Raw genomic sequence first — 20,014 nt, forward strand, 5'->3', positions numbered from 1 at the left:
ATTTGCACACCAATGCTCACAGCAGCATTATTCACAGTGTCCAGGACATGGAAGCAACTGAAGTGTCCTACAACAGACGATTGGATAAAGAAGCTATGGTACATATTATACAATGGAATATCACTGTCATAAGAAGAGATGAAATACTGCCATTTGCGACAACGTGGATAGACCTTAAGATAATCATGCTAAGCAAAATAATCCAGACAGAAAAAATTGAAAACCACATGATATCATTTATATGGGAGATATAAACCTAAAAGCAAAAAATGAACAGGACAAATAAACAGAGACTCATGGACATGGACTATAGACGAGTGGTTACCAGAGTGTAGGTGGGGAGAGGGGAGGAAAGAGGTAAGAAAAAAAAAAGAAAGAAAAATATCTCCAAAATTATTAAGTGAAAACAGCTCATGTTCAGTGAGTGTCAGATTCCTTATTTATGTGTGACTATGTATTTGTTTGTTTATGCATGCATTTTTTTAACTATGAATATTATTTGGGCAATGGTAGCAGAGGCTATTTTGTTTCTATCATGTTTTTTACCCGTCTAACAAATTAACACATTTAATAAAATAACAAAAATGATAAATGCAGTCTTCACTTTGTAAAACAATATGAATATGTAGAATTTAACACAATTGGAAGGTGAGCTGCTGAGACACAATCTTTCATATGATTCATACTTACTACTGCTTTTCTTCTTTGTGTTAGGATAAAAGTCTTGAAACACTTTTTCTTATTAAAAACACTGAACCATAATAAATATAATTTATATATTTAATTACCTGTCATTTTATACTAGGAAAACTCGATATAATTAATTTAGGTTTAAATCTTTAAAATTGTTTATTGTAAATAAATGTATAGAAATGGGAAGAAATTATAGGAATAGAGATCAATGCTTTTCAAACTGAAAACACTTGTGTGCAAGGGAATTGATTTTACTCTACTTAAACACAAATATATGAGCCAGGTGCAATTACATGGATACTGACAGAAGATGCCTGATTCTTAGATAAAAAAAATAAAACAAAGTAATCGTATCAGCATAATTGTTCTGGATCCCTAAACTCCAAGTCCCACAGGGCAATGCAGTGGGCTACCTGAAACTGCTATGCACTAGGCTGCACCAAAGGAGAGGAACTCTGGGCATAAAGAACCCACTGATGTTATGACAGGCAGAAAGCAAACCCAATCTTTGTGCAGAGAGAGACATTATTTCATCTCTTCAAAACATGAATTGTATAAATAATCTGGAAAAAATGGCTCAAGTTACAAAGCACTCAGGGCCTTATAATCCTAATGTACTCAGAAAGACCTGTATTATCTCAAGGAGTTCATGATGGACTTCTTCCCAACAACTCGCCCTGAGTCATATGCTGCATTGATCTCTGGAAGGTTTTCACATTAGTATGACATTCCATTGACAATTCTAATTAATCTGACCAACAGAGGCTGGAATCAAATTCTTTCAACTAGTCTCATGTAGGATTTAACTAGAGCTTCTATCAATAGGATTCCAAGAGCTAAAATGAGACGAACTATCTTAGCCCGTTCTCACTGCCATAACAAAATTCTCCAACCTGGGTGGCTTATAAGCAACAGAAATTTATTTTGCACAGTTCTGGAGGCTGGAAGTCCACTTTCAGGGGGCCAATTGTATCTTCACATGGGGGAAGGGCTAGGGAGCTCTCTCAGGACTCCTTTATAAGAGAATTAATCTTATTCATGACGTCTCATCTTTTAATACCATCTCATTGAGTATAAGATTTCAACAGATATGAATTTGGGAAGTACACAAATATTCAGCCTATATCCCCAAAGATGGTATTTTTCTCAACCATTTCTTTCAGGATTCCATGATTTATGAGGGATAGAAAAAAAAATCACATAGATCATTGAGTCTACCTTAAGAATCTAGGAGGCTTTCTCCTTATATATCTGTTTCGACCTTCCATTTTCCCCAAGGCAATAATTCAGATACATTAGGATTTATTACTGATTGCATCAACTCTGCCTTGGCCTGCAAGAGAGAAGTCTAGGGTAAGTTTATCATCTATAACCACTCTGGCCAGTGAATTAATTAGGCTGAGCTAAATGCCTTCCAAGGTCAAGGTGGTGTCATTGATAATATAAGCTAACATCAGGGAAAAATTCTTGCTACTTTTTCTAACTGGATGATCCTATCATAGCAATAAATTCCCATAGAGCTTTGTAAATAATATTGGTTGTCACTGTGGGATGTTTTCCCAAGTAACTAAGGGTCACCTCATGTTGTACAGATTTGTGGAGTTGTCTGAAAGCTAACACTGGGAATTTCTTAAAAACGTCAGTCTCTTATGACCACAATGAGGCACAATGTATCATGGCTTTGGAAGCAGGGAAGCTTGTACTAGGCATGAGAAGTATACATAAAAGTGTAGTCCTGGTGGTACACATGATACTCCCAGAAAAAATCATTTATCATTATTGAGGTTTCCCCAATAGGCTTTATTTATTTTTATTTTTTTTCAGTTGTGGGAGGCTTGATTCCAGTCGGTCCTATTGCAGAACATGTCCTTGCCATGGTCATCTGCATTTGTGTACCAGACTTTCTGACTGGCAGCAGAGTTTTGTTTTGTTTTGTTTTTCCTACAGTTTATAGATTCAAAGAAAAGTGTCTCTAATCTGCCATTGTGTAGTCTCCCAAATAACAGACCAGACAGCTAGGCTGCAGGCAACAGCCAAGAGATAATAAAAATATTTCAGAGTTCATCAAGGAAAGTGTTGGCCTGGCTATGAGCACTAATTTGACTTCTGCCAACTGAGCAGAGAGCCCATATTGGCTTTTGGTTATACATAGCGGGTGCTGATTTTGCACAGATGGTTTTCCATAGCAGTACAATGCATACCATCATATTTCAACATAGATGAGCAATCAGTGAACCAGGCCCAGGCATTTAGGGAAATCTCTGTGAATGGAAAGGCTCATTGAGCCAGCAGTTTTGCTTAAAGCAGTGAAGTGAGAAATAAGGATTCCCCCAAAGGAATAGCTATCACTTTTTTTTGCACATCTAAGATGCTTCCAAGGACAAGTCAGCTGCTCTCTTGAAAAACAATTTTTATTTGATAAGCAAGACTTGTAGGGCCCTTCTAACTTTGTTATTCATTGAGTTTAAAGTGACTCACCACAAAATGTGAATGTCAGGCTGGATATTCACAAGGTATGCATTCAGCTGGTTCAAAGGAGGTTTACCTGGTGTTTACATCAGAAAGATGGCACCTTTGTTCTGAGAAATAGCTTCTCAGTACTAAGGCTGCAATTAATTCTCTAACTAAAGTGCTGTCTTTCTTCTCCAGTGATTGTCTCTGATTATCTATTATTTCTCTTGGGCTCCTGGGAGAGGATAGGAAGTAAAGTTGTAGAGTGATCCACATATCTTACTCTCTCTATGTGAAGCTACCCTGAATGGAAGAATACCCTCTGACACATACAGGATGAAAAAGAACAAGCATGTAGTTCTTCAAGAATATTATCCCTTTAGTTATGGGTTGGTGGCGGGGAGGGGTGGAAAAAAAAGGGAAAAAAGTAAAAAGCAGTCAATTTAACATTCCTTCTTTACACTGGGCCCTTTCCAATCCCCATCTGTTGAATTTGGGTGCCTTTTCCTCCTATGGGACCAGGTAAGTTAGTATTTGGGGAACTTGATTTCACCAGGGTCATGAAAGTTTGTGTCTTCCTATGCTTTTCTCTGGAATTCCCTGAATATATGATGTGAAGTAAGGAACTTAAGTCTCACTATTGGAGACAGGGAGACTGCATATATATTTTCCTTTATAAAAGTTGAGTTCAGGGTAGAGAGAAGAATCAGGATCTGGGGACACAAATATATTTACACACACATTCACAAAGGTTATTTTCATTATCAGAAAAAGTTTGGGACAGGAAGTGGCTAAATACTAGTCAATGCTTCATCTTTTGTTTCCCACAGATTTCTTGTCTTATGAAAATCTTCTGAACCAGCCAAAACTCCTTCATAGCAGTCAAGACTCACCGTTGAGAATTTTGGGAAGTTTTATTGTCATCACTGAATAGACCACTGAATAATGTTTGCATGAAAAACTACAAAAAAAGCTGAGCAGTAAGGCAGTCCACTTACTGTCATTTCCTCTTACTGAATATTATATGTCTCATACCTTCATGCTCTGGGTGAACCAGCCAATGTTTTGATATGGTGATAGTGGCCATAAATTCCTCTCAAATCACGCTTACTGCCAATATTCTTGAGGGTAGTGAAGAGCCTTCCTTCAACTCTGGAAGGGTCTTATTGCTGGTTATTACAATGGGGCTGACAGCACAAGAAGTGCTCATGCCTTCGGAAAAGCTGCTTTTGAGCCTATCTCCCGGTACTTGTCTCCTTAATAACAAGGCAACAAAGCAGAAAACTATTGCTTGGCTAAATAACCATATCATTTAATCAATATATCTATCACTGGTTCTCAAGGACGTCACTCAAATCCCATTAATTTACTCTTCACAGAAAGTCAGTCAGGTGTCTATCAGTACTCCATTCTCCTCAAGAAAATTGTGGGGGAATTGACTTTACTTACAAGTAAATAAGACAGCCTGCTGCAGTCATATGCATGCTGACAGAAGATCCCAGGCTCCTGGGTCAGAGACAAACAATGTTATTACTTACTGAAAAAGTAACAGCTAGAGTATCAGTATAGTAGCACATCAACCTGGAAGGCCAGATACAATCTTCCTGAGCAGTAGGTTGCACCATAACAGAACTATGAGCTTAACACTTATGGCAAGCAGTAAGCAAGAATGTTCCTTGTGTGAGAGAGACATGATAGTATCTTTCAGAATTTTCAGTTGCCTAAACAATCTTAAAACACGGTCTTGGGTGAAAAAGTGTTCGAAGCCTTGTAATCTTGAAACACTTGGCAAGATATGTACAAGTAAAAGTGGCCCATAGAGGACTGCTCCCAAATACTATGTAACTAGTACCCAAATTAAGCAACAGAACATTACCAATGCCCCAGGAACCATATGTGTGTTGCTTCCTTACAGTTACTATTACACCCTAAAAGTTTCCAATATCCTGAGTTCTAGAAGATTGATTATATTTGTATATTCAGATAAACATAATCAACCAACATATTCTTATTTGTGTCCGACTTCTATTGCTGGAAATTATGTTAATGATATCCAGCCATACTACTACATATCATTGCAAGTTGTTAATTCTCATTGCTGAATAGTATTAAACTTGGTACTATCGCCCAACTATTCTATCATTAAAATGCTTTTGCTGACTTAAACATTCTAGTGCAAGCCTTTTGACAAACATATACATTCCTTTTGAGTATAGATCTAGTAGTAAAATCATTGGGTCATAGGGTATTTACTTTTGCTTAACAAAATTCTAAATTGTACTAATTTAAATTTCTTATAAACAGCACTATATAAAAATAGCAGTTGTTCAACATCTTTTTCAACTGATGGTATTTTTTATCTTTTTCATATTAGCCATATTGTCTTCTTAATTTGCATATTCCTGATGAATAATGATGTTGAGTATCATGTTTACTGGCCATTATATGTATTTTTATGTAATATAAGTGATCAAGTTTTTAACAATATTTCTATTAATATTTGTCTTTTTCCTATTATTTTTGTAGAATGTGTAATACTGAATCAATTCCTTTATTAAATATTAATACATATTACATACATTTTCCAATCTGAGGATTGCCTATTTATTCCCCTGATGTTATCTTTTGATGACCAGTGTATAATTTTAATATGAACACACACAATCACACACACACATACACATTTAAGCACCGTGTGACTTATTTCTTCAATCTTTGTTCTGAAATCGTGAAGATGTTCCCTTATGATTTTTTAATAAGCTTTTGTTTTATCTTTTACAATTACATTAACCATTCATCTGGTGTTTATTTTTGTGTATGTGGGTAGGTAGGAGACATAAAGTACTATTTCCAGGTGACATAGCACGATTTATTGAAAAGACAATCCTTTCTCCGCTACATGCAATATTCCTTTTGTCATAAAACAAGTAACCCTTTATGTGTAAGTCTATTATTGGGCTTCCTATTCTATTTTACTGCTCAGTTTTTCTTTTTGCATCATCACCTTTCTATCTCAATTATCTTATAATAGATATTAATATGTTGCATTGTTATTCCTTTAGCTATGCTCTTTTTAAGTTTACTTTATCTGTTCTTAGCTCGGACATCCCATTTCCATATGAATTTAAGAATTAACTTTTAGTTTTGTTATATACATGCACACACACGTGTACACACACAGTCTAAGAGACTGTATATTGGAAATTATTTGTGAACAATTGACAACTTTAGAATATTGAGTTTGACAATTCATGTTTCTAGAATATCGCTTGACTTATATAGGTTTTGTTTTATTTCTCTCAATAATGTTTTGTAACTTTCAGTACAGAGGATGTTCATTATTTTTAATTATATTTATTACAATAAATTTGATATTTTTCTTGACAGTGTAAATTAATTTTAAGTTTTTCCTGTCTCAGCACAGCATAAACAAAATTAATTTTTCTGTATTAGTATCTTCTGAAATGACTTTGCTATATTCACTTTTAATTTAGATTTTAGTATATGTATGTTCTTTGAATCTCTTAGGTACACAATAATGTTCTATGTAAATGAAAGTTTTCCAGGTTTCATGCTTTGTATTTATTTATATATGTACTGACTAGTACCTGTATCACAGTATTATATATATATACATATATATATAATTAACATGCTGATAGGTGTACATTTTTTCTATATCTATCAATTTTGCATCTATCTGTGACCATATATGATTTCATCCTTCTTTTCCATTAATTGATTAAATTATTTGACTGATTTTTAAATGTTAAATATTTCTTGCTTTTCTAGATTAAATTATCCTCATTTATAATGTATTATTCTCTGTAATGTATCACTAGATTTGATTTAAAATATCTCAAAAACTGTTCGCATCTACATGAAGAAAATGTTGGTTTAAAATTTTTCTTTCTTGCAATGCCCTGTCAAGTGTTATATTAAATTACTTATGTTTTTTGTGATAATAATTTAGAAACATTTGTCATTTCCATTATCTAGAAGAGTTTGTAAATGATGAACAATTAATTTTGGTGGAGTTTCTAGCATTTTCCATATAGAGAATCATGCCATCTGCAAAAAGTGACAATTTGACTTCCTCATTCCTAACTTGCATGCCTTTTATTCCTTTTCTTGCTTGATGGCTCTAGTTAGGATTTCTAATACTATATTGAATAAGAGTGGTGAGAAGATAAGTCAGACAGAAAAAGCTGAGAACCATATGATTTTACTCATATGTGAGATCTAAAACTAAAAGCAACAAATGAACAAGACAAACAAACAAAAAGACACAGACACAGACAACAGTTTAGTGGTTAGCAGAAAGAGATTGATAAGGATAAAGGGGGTCAAATATATGATGATGGAATTTTAACTTCGGTGGTGAACACAGAATGCAACATACATATGACATGTTATTGAATTATACACTTGAAACCTATATAATTTTATTAACCACTGTCGCTCCAATAAATTTAATAAAATAAAATCTAAAAAACAATCGATTTTGGAAAAAAAATTAGTGAAACCTTCAATTTTAAAAATATTTCACCAGTGAAGCCTCCTAGACTTAAGATTTATTAAAGATGATTCTTCAAATTTGTCTTCATTTCTTCTTTCAGATGTGTTGTGTTACTCCAATTATAAAATTTGTTGTTCATAAAGTTCATCTTTTTGATATCTATTGAATCTATAGTGATGAACATCTTTACTTTCATTCCTAATACTAATATGTTAGAGGACATTGGGTAAATTAGTCAAAATGATTGTTTTATAAATTTCACGGTAGTTTTTTTGTTGTTGTATTCTTCAGACTAGGGTCATTTATGCTACAATAATAAACAAGCTTATAATATCAATGGCTTTACAGAACATATCTTAACTTCTTGTTCATCTAAAGTCTTCTGTGGGTTTTGGCAACTCTCCAGGGCCTCAAACCAAAGTATTTTAATCTTACTGCTGCATTATCTGAACATAGGCATTCTAAATTATCCATGAAAGGGAAGGAAAGAGACTGGTGATTTACTTAGAAACTTTTATGGTCTTAGCTCATATATGTATGTATATATATATATATATATGTGTGTGTGTGTGTGTGTGTGTGTATATATATACACACACACATATATATATATATACAGATATATATGTAGCTCATAAAATCTATATACTCATATATGTATATATATACATATATATATACAGATATATATATATCTGACATTGTGTTTGACTGACAAAAATTACTTCTATGGCTTTTTTTTTCAATATGAAGTGTCTAAGAAAATAGACATTTTTGTGTACGCAGAAAGAAAAAAGGTATTAGTAAACATCACTAATGTCTATTACACTTGGAAATGATTCTGGATTTTTTATCTTGGCTTGCAAATTATTTCTGCCCCCAAAACTGTCTTTTAAGAAGTTATATTTTATTCATGTGTATTATATATAACTTTTTAAATTAAATTAAGAATTTATGATTTTATCATTAACCACTAAGACTATGTATTCTGAAGTTTAAATTTTCTTTGCTTGGATTCTAATTAAATAAATGGATATAATTTATTTTGCCCATGTTGTGTTAAAAATATTGATCCAGCATTTAAAATCAAAACTCTAGATTTTTTTTTTTTTTTTTGGTATCTCTTTAAAAGTAATTACCAAAGCTGAATGTCAGATGTCATTTTTTGGAAAGTTTAAAAATGCTTTATTTCACTTAATTCTCCATCATATTTTATTTTTTACATACTGCTTATTAAACTCTGGTAGCTTTTGAGCTTGTTTTCCTCTAAGTATTTTATATATGTTTAAATATAAATATCAATCCAGCTGGGAGATTATTTTATTGCTCTAAAATTACCTGTGATTAGTCTTCAATCAAGTAAAAATTATGAGTATAGGTAAAGAAAATTTTGTCAAAATTTTTATGCATTATTGTTAGCTTACCAAATAATTTTAGGAACATGATAAAAAAGATAAATATATACTGCATTTAATTAAGAATTATTATTGCTTATATTTTTACCTTTTTATTTTTAAATCAATGATGAGACATCAGGTAAAACAGATAAAATTATTCAAAATGGAAAATGCAGTAGAAATGCTGTTCATTTTAAATTGCTCTTGTCATCATATGTTGTTATCTAGAGAATTTATTTGAAGAAAATTTTGACAAAAGTTTAAAATTTCTTTTGTATTTCTTTATCATATATGATACAGAAAACTATCACTTATGAATTTTCTTTTTTGGATTTTTTTTATTCAATGTTTTCATCTGTGCTATTATATCTATGTTATTTTCCTTATTTTATTGTAGCATACTAATATGCTCAGTTTGCATGGGTAGTTTTCTTTTTGTTTTTGTTTTTATACCTGACTTCAGGCTGATGTAGCTTTGTGTTTTTCTGCATGTCTATTAGTTAATTTTCTCTGGTATTTATAGAATCACTGTAGCACTACAGAAAATTTGGATTCAGAAGATAATACTTTATTAGATTCAGAAGATAATATAAAAATAATACTATTTCATATACATTGCTTTATTACTTTCTGAATAAAAGTATACTGGTAAATTTTTGAGGAAGACTGGTGATATGTCTATGTTTGTAAACAAATATTAGACCCTCAAACTTGTGAGAAAAGTGACTTTGGGAAACTTGTGATGTCAGCTCTGACATATAAAGAGCTTGAAAGTCACTACTCCTGTACTTATAACAAAAACAAAGGAGAACACCCTTAAAATCAAGAGTTGTTATGGACCCATCAGACAACTGAGGTCACAGCAGAAAGCCTACCTGAAAATTTAGAGAGAGAGGCTAATATAGAGAATCATAGCTAAAGCCACCTTACTGAAAGCAGAAGCTACTGCATCTGATAGTATACTTAAATGTAACAAATTGTTGAAGACAGTGTATAGACTACTATGAGAGTAAGAAATTCTTGGGAGGCAGTCATAGAAAGTCCTCACACTTTCATGGGTTTACCTCTTGATATCCCACATGGTTTTCATGGAAAAGCTCTTTGGAGCTACTTTCAGGGGTTCTCGTGGAGGCTCACTCAGCCAATGACTGCAACCTCATTTCTCTACCCCGCCAGCCCTGGTCAACAGGTTAGCCTTTATTGCATTACTTGGAAGAGTTACCTGCAACTTTGCCTTCTAGGTCCTACACGCTCAGAAGTCTGGGTGTGGTGCAGCTATGACACATGATATGAACTCCGATGAACTTCCAAAGATAATGTGGAAAAGGGAAGAAATCCATCAGTAGATCTGAATCCTGTCCGTGATTAGCCGGGAGAGGAGCTCCGGAACCTGCATGCCCTCTCTGTCTATGAAAACGGAGCTCGGGTGCTTCTTCTTCCAGACAATAGCTTTTCATTCAGCTATTGCCTCATCTCTTTCACAGGAACTGTGGGACTGCTGTTTTCGGCTATAGGAGCAGTAGCAATCTTTTACTGTATCCAGTACCAGAAATGACTCCAATGCAACCAGCAGTTTCCTACAGATGAGCCCCATTCTTCTCATCTCCTTTGGCTGCCTAGCCCCAGCACTCCCACACACCTTGTTTTTCCTGAGTTTTCAACAGATTTCTTACTCTCCTTCCTCCTCTTCCTCTTCATGGCCCTCCTAGTCTATTATTCTCCTAACTCTCCCCACCTCTAGTGACCTATTTGCACAGCCCTGTCTTTTCCTTCCAGGTTTCTATGTTGAGAAACAGGAAACATTTCTGCCCCAAGTTTCTTCCTTTCTCAACCACATCATTTGGATGGCGTTGAGATACAAAGGGACTGGATCTTCACCTGCTGGGCTAATAAAATTATTTTTTGAGGACAATAAAAATACTTTTGGATTATAACTCAGAATACAAAATACATATTGAGTCCATACAGATAGATATAGAGACATGATTTTTAATGATTTTTAATAAATTAAAAATGGGTGAGAAAAAACAAATCTCCCATAAAGAATAATTCCAAGTGATTTATGTAACTACTCTACTCTCAAAGAGACAAAGCATAATTATCTGCTCCATAGGTATGGATGCACAAGTGATTTACTTCAAATGTGTACAATATGGAAAAAGGGAAAAAAAGAGAACTTCACAGGGAAGAAGCCTGATAAATACTACCTCAACCATAATCAAGGACAATATCAATAGTCATAAATCATGTTGATAATGTGTACAGTAAAAAGAATGAGATAAAATTGTATTTCACTTCCATGGTATTTCTCCCAATAACCTATAACCTTATTTCTATGATGGGAAAAATAGCAAGCAAATTCTAGAGTTCTAAGTTCCATAAAATTCTGTGCCATTCTCCTTCAAAACTGTCAATCTCAAAAATGAAACAAAACAAAAACGCCAAGCCAAGTCTGTGAAAATATCACATATAAGAGTAGCTTAAGAGTACATGGCACTAAATATAATGTAGTTTCATGGATGGGATTCAGGAACAACAACAATAGCAATAACAAAAAAAAGACATTAGGTAAAAACTGACCTTGGCCGGCAATAGAGTTCCTCCCAACAAGATCCAGAAACAGCAAATCTGGTAGCCAAATTCAGACCATACCAGGGCACCATCCAAACACCTCCACAAATAACATACTGAAAGGGCAGACTCAGAAGGCACCTGAGCTCCACTAAAGTGAATCCTGCTCCACAGGGTGGGCCCCTGCACAACAGCTCCTTCACTGTAATCACCACCAATCCACACAACCAGTCAGTATGAGCATCAATCCCTCCCATTTATATGGCAACAGCAATCAAAGCTCAACTATAACAGGAGGGCACACACAACCCATGCAAGAAACACATCTGAAACACCTGGCTCAGATGATAAGGCCACTCTACCAAGACCGAGAGACATAGCAGCTATACTAAATACATAGAAATAAACACAGGAAGACAGCCAAAGTGAGGAAACAAAAAAAGTGTCCCAAATGAAAGAACAGAACAAAGCTCCAGAAAAAGAACTAACTAAACAAAATGAAGACAAGCAATCTACTAGATGCAGATTTCAAAACACTGGTTACAGGGATGCTTGATGATCTCAGTGAGAACTTCAACAAAGAGATAAAAAACATAAAAATGGAGATAGAAAACATTAAAAAGAACCAGTCAGAAATGAAGAATACAATATTGACATAAAGAATACATTCAAAATAATCAACAGTAGATTAAAGGAATGAATTAGCAATCTGGAAGATAAGGTAGCGGAAAGCACCTGATCAGAACAGCAGAAAGAAAAAAAATTCAAAAAAATGAGGATAGTTTAAGGGGCTTCTGGGGCAACATTGAGCACATCAACATTTGCATCATAAGTCTACCAGAAGGAGAAAAGAAAGAGCAAGCAATTGGAAACCTATTAGAAGAAACAATGATGGAAAACTTTCTTAACCTGGCAGAGGAAATAGACATACAAGCCCAGGAAGCATAGAATCTCAATCAAGATGAACCCAAAGAGGCCCACAGCAAGGCACATAATAATTAAAATGCCAAACATTAAACAAAAAGAGAATCTTAAAATGCAGCAAGAGAAAAAGCAGTTAGTTACATTTAAGGGAGCTCCCGTGACACTGTCCGCTGATTTCTCAACGGGAATTTTGTAGACCAGAAGAGATTGGCATGAAATATTCAAAATGATAAAAAGCTAGGACCTACAACCAAGATTTCTCTACTTAGCAAGGCTATCATTTAGAATTGAAGGAGAGATAAAGAGCTTCCCAGACAAGAAGAAGCTAACGGAGTTCATTATCCCAAATCCACATTACAAAAAAATGTTAAAGGGATTCTTTAAGAAGAAGAAAAAAAAGATAAAAAATATGAATAATAAAATGGCAATAATTATGTTTGTATCAATGATTACTTTAAACATAAATGAATTAAAAGCTACAATCAAAAGACATGGAGTGGCTGCATAGATTAAAAAAAAAAAAAGAAAGAAAAAGAAAAAACAAGACCCTTAAATATTCTGCCTAAAAGAGACTCAAATCAGATTGAAAGACACACACAGACTGAAAGTGAAGGGATAGAAAAAAATATTTCACGAAAATGGAAACAAACAAACAAAATGCTGGGGTAGTAATACTTATATCAGATAAAACAGACTTTAAAACAAAGTCTAAAACAAGAGACCAAGAAGGATCCAGAAATTTCATTTCAGGGTATTTATCTAAAAAATCCCAAAACACTAATTTAAAAAGACATATATATCTGTACGTTCATTACAGCATTATTTACAACAGACAGGATATGAAAGCAACCAAAATGTCCATCAATAGATGAATGGATAAGAAGTGGTACGTATATACAATGAAATAACTCAGTTATTTAAAAAAAAACCAAGATCTTGCCATCTGTAACAACAGAAGTTATTATGCTATGTGAAATAAGTCAGAGAAAGACAAATACCATATGATGTCATGTGAAATCTATAAATCAAAATAAATGAACAAACAAAACAGAAACAAACATAGATACAGAGAACATTTTGACTGTTGTCAGATGGAATGCAGTTTGGGGGCTGGGTGAAAAAGGTGAAGGAATTAAGAAGTACAAATGGGTAGTTACAAAATAGTTACGGGGATGTAAGTATAGCGTAGGGAATATAGTCGCTAATATTGTGATAAATGTATGGTATCTAGATGGATACTGGACTTATCAGGATAATCATTTTGTAAGTTATATAAATTTCTAATCACTATGTTGTACACCCGAAAGTAATATAATATTGTATGTCAACTGTAATTGAAAAAATATGTATTAAATGCAAAAATTACTCTGTTGTGAATTTAAATTTAATATTTACCACTTATGTGTCATCTTGGTGAATTGACAATTATTTAACCCTTCTATGTCTTGATTTTCTTCTCTATAAAATGGAAGTAAAAATAGTACCTAAAAGACTGTGTTATAAAAATTATGTGAAATAAATAATACATATATATGATTCACAACTATTTCTGGTAAATAAGAAAAAAAATCTTTTTCTCTATCTCCCAGTCTCTCCCACTCTGGGAAAAAAAAACAAAAAAACAAAAAAACAAACAAAAAAAAAACGTAGCTTTTACAAAAACAAAATATAGTATGAATATTATAGATATTAGTAAAACATATGAAACCATGAATTAATTTGTTTTTATTCTATTCATATAAAATTATTGAACAAAATTTTGACATAATAAAAAGAGAATTAGCTTATTTTCTAATACCCTATTGATTTTTAATCCATTTATACTTTAAGACAGAGAAACATTACATAATTCTATATAATCAAAATAATATCTACATGTTATAAATGAGATAAATAAGTGAGAATTAAAGTTAGATATTAGTTATCCTAAGTTTACAGAACACAATTTTTCATGATAATAGAAAAATATAAAATAATTTTTGCAAATAGGAAATTATAAAAGTAAATCATCTATTATGTATTATTATAATTTCAATTTGAAATCTATTTCATTTATAAAAAATAGTGTCAGCTCTTTCTAGATAAAATGGTCTAATTTGCAACAGATCAAAACTCTTACCAAAGGCTAGTATAATGGGTTAAAAAATTATTTGGAAAGCATGAGAGCCATAAATATACCTGAACTTGGAAGGAACAAAATCCTAGGGAGAAGAAAACATCATTGTGATGAATCTGGCATTTTTCTCTGCTTTTCCATCAAGTCATTTGCTGATATGCAGCATGGAAAGAAAACTGACAATCCTAGTAGAAACCTGAATAATATCTGAGACTATCTGAGATTTCAGTATTCTTACAGAGCTGGGAAAAAGAAAATTGGATTTCAGGACAGCCAAGGCAGTTAGACTTGAAGGGCTAAGTTTCCAGGGAGAAATGAGCCTGACATTTTGCAAGGCTTTTCCCGATGGTGTATTTCCAGATTTCTAGGCTCAACAAGCAGAGAGTAGCTGCTCTTAAAATGCTGACTCGTTCAATGAAACTATGAGAATTCTTGGATCTGAGAAGATAATAATTGGAATTTAGGAACTATCAGGAAAGAAGAATATAGGTTAATTTTTCATACTCTCAATTAAGTCTTTGATAGTCTAATTCATAGATTTAAGAGCAAAGAAAATAAAGACCCAACAAATTCTGAAAATCAGCAATTGGATTGAGGAGCATTGACTCTAATTTAATTATCTTTGTGATGATTAAATACAACTTCTTTGAGTAAAGATAATCTTTTCCATGGAATCTACAATTTTTCATACACTATTTCAGATATCTCTCAAATATGTAATAGGCAGACCAACAAACTAGACCAAATGAAAAAAACAAGAACAATGGAAATTCACTCAGATATGATCTAGATTCTTGAGTTATCAATCATGGATTAAAAATTTAATGTGAGTAATATATTTATGAAAATAGATGGTGAGATATAAAATTCTGTCAGCAAAAAAGCAGCTCTACAAAAGAATAAAATGGGAAATTTGAAAGTGAAATATACAATAACTATCATTGAAAGCAAAAGAACAAATTTGACAGTAGGTTGGACCACACTGAAGAGCTCACAAGAAAATGGAAAAATTCAAGGATAATTAAAAAGTATAAAAACTGAAAAAGACGAAGGAAAAAATAATGTAAAATCCAGAAAAGATTAGGTATATAAATAACATAGTTAAAAGTTCTTATTATTTGTAACTGGATTTCCAGGAGGGGAGGTAAGGAAGAACGGAACAGAAGGAATATCTGAGAGTACTCCCTATGAAGTTTCCACAGTTTAGATTACACAAATTTCTTACATCTGGTTCTTTAGACTAAGAAGTCTATAAGTTTTTAATCCAAGTTTTAGCCATCATGTGTGGCTTCAACTTTAGCCTTCCCTTAAGATTAATATGAAAAATGTGAAATCTCACCAATACCTTACTCTTCTTCCACATATTGACTCTCCTCCATAATGTGCCTGCTTTTGGTTACTTTCTAGTATATTCAAGTAGTTTTAGTTTTTTTTAATTATCCAAGATTTACATGAGTTTATATTATTAAGTCAGCCCGTGATAGGAGCTTACCAGACACTCAAATTGAACCCCAGCCATACAGGAAGTAGATCCGGTGACCATTACAAAATATGAGATTTAGTCTATCAGTCAGTATTATAACTGTTGCGGGTAAGAAGAAAATAAAATAAGATTCCATTCCTCAAGGACTTAAAGAAAGTCTTAAAGAAAGAATATCAATTAAAAAAAAATAATTGTAATTATTTAGAATAGGCACTCTGGAAAATTTTTGTTCTAAATGCTATAAAAACACGAGAAAGCTCATCTAAGTAGAGAGGGCTCAAAAATGTCTCTTCAAATTTATTTTTGAGATGAATATTGTAGCATCAATAAAATTGATTAATACAGAAAGAGATAGGTAAGACAAAAATCTAGAGTGAACTAGGACATGGATCGTAACAGAAAATATTTACACAAGACCATTAGCAATTTAGTGTCATGGGGTTGAAAATGATGAAGGAATTAATCAAATGATAAAGGTTTAAAGATGAAGGATGTTTTTGAAGTTCTCATGTGCCATTGCAAGTAGGGATGTACTTTTTTAATGGGATATGGAAAGACATATAAGAGATTTAACCAACCAATAGTATTATATCATTTGCATTTTTTTTTTTTTTATGTGAGGCAACCCTTGGTTGACTTCACAGATTGCAAGGACCTTGTCAGCTTACAATCCCTTAGTTTTTATTTTTTACGCCTATAGCACCTGGTCTTCCGAGGTGGTCTCCCATCCAAGTACTAACCAGGCCTGATCCTGCTTAGCTTCCGAGATCAGAAGGGATTGGGCTTGTTCAAAGTGGCATTGCCATAGACCTCATTTACATTTTTATTTTCTCATGCTATCTGAAATGTGAAAGACAAGAATTTTAAAGAAGTAAAACTCATCTCAGGAAAAATAATAGATAATTTTAATATTCTCAGTAATAAATAATGCAGGTTTGGATTAGTTTGGATTAGAGAAGGTATATTAGAAGTTGGAATGTAAAAGTATATAAAAAAAAAGGGTCAAGTGATATTTAGGTTATAAAATGGATAAAACAAAACCTTTTATAAAAGGTTGGGAGTAGTTGTCATGATAAAGAGTCGTTGAGGAAATACGAAGTTTTATTAACTCCAATGTTAGAGACTTGGATTATTGGATACATGATAGAACCTTTAACAATGATTACTATATTTAAGAATTCTGTAAGACTCCGTAATTCTTTTCCTTCAAGTGTTTTTGTGGGGTCAAATGAGAGAAGGGGAAGACATGTTTTTGTTTTCGTTTTTTTAAATAGGAACAAAGTCATTTTTTTAGTATTAAATTTATTAGAGTGACAATGGTTAATAAAGTTATATGTTTCAAGTGTATAGTTCAATAATACATCATATGTATATTGCATTGTGTTCACCATCAAAGTCAAATTTCCTTCCACATCATATATTTGACTCCCTTTACCTTTATCTACCTCCCTCCTTCCCCCTTTCCCTCTGTAACCACTAAACTGCTGTGCCCATGAGTCTCTGTATGTCTTGTTAGTTTGTTGTTTATAGTTTTATATCTCATGTATGAGTGAAATATATGTTTCTCAACTTTTTCTGCCTGACTTCTTTCACTTAGCATGATAATCTCAAGATCCATCTATATTGTCACAAATGGCAGTGTTTCATCTTTTCTTGTGTCTGGGTAATATTCCATTGCATATATGTACCACATCTTCTTTATCTAATCATACATCACAGCCACTGTGGAAAACAGTATGAAGGTTCCCCCAAAATTGAGAACAGAATTACCATACGACTCAGCAATACCTGTTCTGGGTATCTAACCCCAAAATTTAAAAACATTTATTCATAAATATATAGGCATCCCAATGTTCATTACAGTATTATTCATGGTGGCCAAGACTGAAGACATATTTATAAAACATTTGATGGTAACTATCAAGAAGTCATGAGCATCACCATGGTAATCACAACAATGAAAACATGCACATTCAAGGAAAGTACATGGAGAGAGAACAGTCGTGAGCTATGTCTGAGCCATTACAATGCTGAAAGAGAAGTGGAAGAATGTTTTTATCCTCTTTTCAATGTATCATCCTTCAAATGTTTGCTTAGAAATTTCTAGACACACTGATATTAGTTTGCTGGAAGAAAACTTTTTACTTATTTCATGGAATATAACATGGAAATAAGATACCTACTTATTAAAAATGAGATAGCTTCTGCAGGGTAATAGAGAAATTTTTATTTTGAACACTGGAACTAGAAAATTTGGAAACATAAAATTCTTATGAAATATTTGACTAGATTCTAACTTTTTCAGAAAGTCTGAAGGACAAAAAGAATGTAGAAAAGTAATCAATGTATGCATAAGGCAGAAAAATTAATGGTCCAAATCTTGGAAATATGATATGAACAAAGTTTAAAAGAACGACAATTAAGTAGCTTGAGAGAAGACTTCTGGCAGGTGACCTAATAACTTGTATTCTGTATAAGAAGGGTCATTATATTTTTAAAAATGAATCCTTATTGAAGTGGGAGCCAACACAGCTGTATTTAATTATGGCAAGATAGACATGGGTTTCACCAAATGAGACCATTTTAGCATTTGGAATAATTACGACTGAAAATAAGTTCTTGAAAATTTCTTTTCTTTTTCTTTGAAGATTTAGTATATTATTGATTTTGGATAGATGAAATAAAAGTCTGCTTTCAGAAATAATATGGAATGTTAAGGGGAATTAAAATTTGCAAGTTTAGAAAGTGATTGTATAAAGTTGATTTAATATTGAAGTTATATAATTAACTGATATATTTCAAAAAACAACTCTGATCTCCAAACTACGGAAATTATAATAATGAAGTTATTAGTAAGCTAATAAGAACAACTCATGTGTAAATCTAAAATATCTGAATTATAAAATATAAATCAAGAATATCTCTGGAATAAATTTAACAATACCCTTTTATCCTGATGACCCATTTCTCAAAATTTATCTTATAAATAGAATTACAAGAATCTAAAACTATCTACATAGGGATGTTTATTGCCACACTATTTAAAGTGGCAAAAATCCCAAGCAAACTAAATGCATATCAATAGAAAAATTTATTAAATTATTGTAAATACCAATTAATAAACATTATTCAATCAAATAAATTTGAAATGTATCTGTAAAAAATGCAAGAGTTATTGTTGAGTGAGATAAGCAAATGAAGAAACAAGCATATATAATATTTACATTTTACTAAAAATCTGAGCATACATATATATGTTCTCAGATAATTATATGAGAATAGAAAATATGCAGAGGTTGTTACTGCTCACGATGAGTTGGTGGAATGTTGAGGAAGAGATTTGTAGGTTAGCTAGGTCCATAAGAAATGACAAAAATTGTTATAGTTGCCAAAAAAGTTATCATCTCGATATATTTATGTAAATTATGCTTATTTTTAAAAATAATATTTAAAACTATTTTGATGATATATTATCTACCTCAAATTTTAAGTTGTTGATATGATATGAAAAAGAAATATCCCCATGTATTGTTGTTCAGATGGACCTGGGAGCTCAGGGATAATGATAAAAGGAGCAATAAGATAGGAATCCAATTTTTCCACAGCACTGGTATATTAATGTTACTTAACAAACTCAGGAGTGAGAGAAATGTTCCAATCTTTATTTACTAATTAAATAAGACTAAAATAGTTGTTCTTTAAAGAAATTCAATATTGGTCTTTCTGTCAAGTTGATGGGGTTTTCCTGTTCAGGAATTAACTAAGAATGTATCCAAGAGACTTGGATAATGCCTGAAAAATAGAGGTAATTATTTCACTATCAGCATTGCTGGTATCTCTGATCTAGCATACATCTTAAA

At 32.6% G+C, this 20,014-nt stretch overlaps 1 pseudogene; it reads right to left on the bottom strand.

The window, feature by feature from the left end:
• Positions 1–16,845: 16,845 nt before the first annotated feature.
• Positions 16,846–16,964, bottom strand: LOC112481435 (annotated as a pseudogene).
• Between the last annotated feature and the right edge of the window lie 3,050 nt (positions 16,965–20,014).

The sequence above is a fragment of the Pteropus alecto genome, unplaced genomic scaffold, assembly GCF_000325575.1.
Source record: "Pteropus alecto unplaced genomic scaffold, ASM32557v1 scaffold72, whole genome shotgun sequence".
Taxonomy (NCBI): Eukaryota; Metazoa; Chordata; class Mammalia; order Chiroptera; family Pteropodidae; genus Pteropus; species Pteropus alecto.